Genomic DNA, 2,500 nt, shown 5'->3' with positions numbered 1-2,500 from the left:
CCGTCCTTTTCATTTTTATCTTTATCCTCTTTTTTCTTTATCTTTTCTTTTTCGTCTTATTGCTCTTTTTTTGTTCATTTTTTCTTCCTTTTCTTTTTCTTTATCTTTTTTCCTCGATTTTTTCTTTATTTTTCGTCTTCTTGTTTTAATTTTTTTCTTTTTTCTTTGCCTTCTCGTCCTTCGTATTTTTTCTTTTTCTTCATTTTTATTCCAAATATATTTTATTTTTAATTTGTTTTTTTATTCAGTTTTTTTTTCGCTCCATTTATTTTTTCTATGTATTATTATCACTCATCTCGTTTATTTGTTTATCTTTTATATATTTTTTGTTTCATTTGCTGTTTTTTATTTTATTTTATTTTATTTTATTTTATTATTTAGTTCCAATCATAATATCTTTCTTTGTATCATATTTACATGCATATGCATGTAAATATGATCAAATATATTATATATATAAGCAATTAAATAGATTGAATAAAATAATTTTCAAAAGACAACAAATGAGCATATGAATATAAATAAGTAAATGAATAAATGAAATAAATGATCAATATCTATACATATTAATTATTCATTAATCTATATGTTTTGTTAACCATCTATTTATCTTTTTATTAATCTATTCATCTATTTGTCACCACCGTGCACGACCAAGAATTGAACGGATTGAACTGAGTATGAGCGTAGATCTGTTTTGATTTATTACATTCAGCTTATATTCAATTCTGTTGGTCTGTAATTACTATCGATGTTATCCTGTGTTTACGTAAGTTTGGTCCATGAAGTCAACTGTACGTGTGTATGTTTGTGTGTGTGCGTGTGTGTGCTGTATATATGCATGTATGTTTGTGTGTGTGCCTGTGTGTGTGTGTCTGTGTGTGTCTATGTTTATGTGTTTATGTTTGTGTGTGTATGTGTGTGTGTGTGTATGTGCGTGCGTGTGTGTGTGTGTGTGTGTGTGTGTGTGTGTGTGTGTGTGTGTGTGTGTGTGTGTGTGTGTGTGTGTGTGTGTGTGTGTGTGTGTGTGTGTGTGTTGTATGTATATATATATATATATATATATATATATATATATATATATATAATATATATATATATAATTGTGTGTGTGTGTGTGTGTGTGTGTGTGTGTGTGTGTGTGTGTGTGTGTGTGTGTGTGTGTGTGTGTGTGTGTTTGTGTGTGTGCATATATGCGCGTGTGTGTATACATATTTATTCCTTTGTCACTTGAATACGAGTATGTATGTGTATATATACTGTATACATATTCTTCTATATTCCTATATTTATATGTTCATTTCTTATATATTCATATATTTATATGTTTATTTTTTATGTATTTATATATTTCAGTATTTCCATATATTCATTTATATATTTATGTATTCAAATATATATTTAAACATATGTATATGTATCATTGTATTCAAGTATTTATATATCCACTTTATATATATTCGTATATATATATTTAAAGGCTTGTTCATTTACTTTTTTGTTGATTTGTTTTCTCATTTATTTATAATAGTTTGTTCTATTTATTTTTATTTGTATTTATTTACATATTTATTTGCTTGTTCTTTTATTTTATTTTATCTAATTTGATCAACCATTTTTATCTATCTTAATTTATTTGTTCATTTTTCTATTTACTTGTTTTTAAGTAGCTATTTATTTGTTTATTTATAAATTTATTTATTCATCAATGAATTTATTCATTTATTTATCTATTTATCAACGATTTTATTTGTTTATTCACTGTAACGGCACTGTAACAACACCCTGAGGTCATCGTCACGTTACGGTGACGTCACTGTCACTTGAACGTCACGACACAAAAATGTGACGCAATCAACCCGTCACTGAGTTCATAAGACTGTCATGTCGGAGCCACAAGTCATCACCTGACGTCACGTCTCGGGAGCAATGTGTCACGTCGAGTTACGCCGTTGTGACGCCGTCATACCTCGTCACGACGCGTCATGATGTTTTCGTGACGTCGAGTTCCTGCGAACGTCCGGAGGTCGTCACGATCACGGTCACGTGACATTTTCTCTATTGTCTGTTTATATGTCAATTTAGCCGTTTTGTTTATTCATTAGCTAATTTATTTATTCATTTATCTATTCATTTATTCATTTATTTGTTTATTTATTTTTTTGTTTTTTTTTATTTTTTTTTTTAACTTATTTTTTCAAGGCCTTGACTTCTCTTTAGTTTTCTTCTTTCCTTTTATTGTCTGTTCATTTGTTAATTTCTTCGTTTTATTTATTCATTAGCTAATTAATTTATTTATTCGTTTATTTACTTGTTCATTTATTTGTTTATTTGTTTAATTTCTCCATTCCAGTCCTTGACTTTTCCTATTTTTAGTTTTCTTTTTCCTTTTCTTTATTGTCTGTTTATCTGTCAATTTGTTCATTTTGTTTATTCATTAATTAAATTATTTATTTGTTTATGAATTTATTTGTTTATTTTAATTTCTCCTTTCCAGTCC

The sequence above is a fragment of the Oratosquilla oratoria genome, chromosome 36 (genome assembly GCF_046742065.1).
Source record: "Oratosquilla oratoria isolate Oo_2021 chromosome 36, ASM4674206v1, whole genome shotgun sequence".
Classification (NCBI taxonomy): domain Eukaryota; kingdom Metazoa; phylum Arthropoda; class Malacostraca; order Stomatopoda; family Squillidae; genus Oratosquilla; species Oratosquilla oratoria.
The sequence above is the reverse complement of the archived record's forward strand: the minus strand, read 5'-3'. Positions refer to the sequence as shown.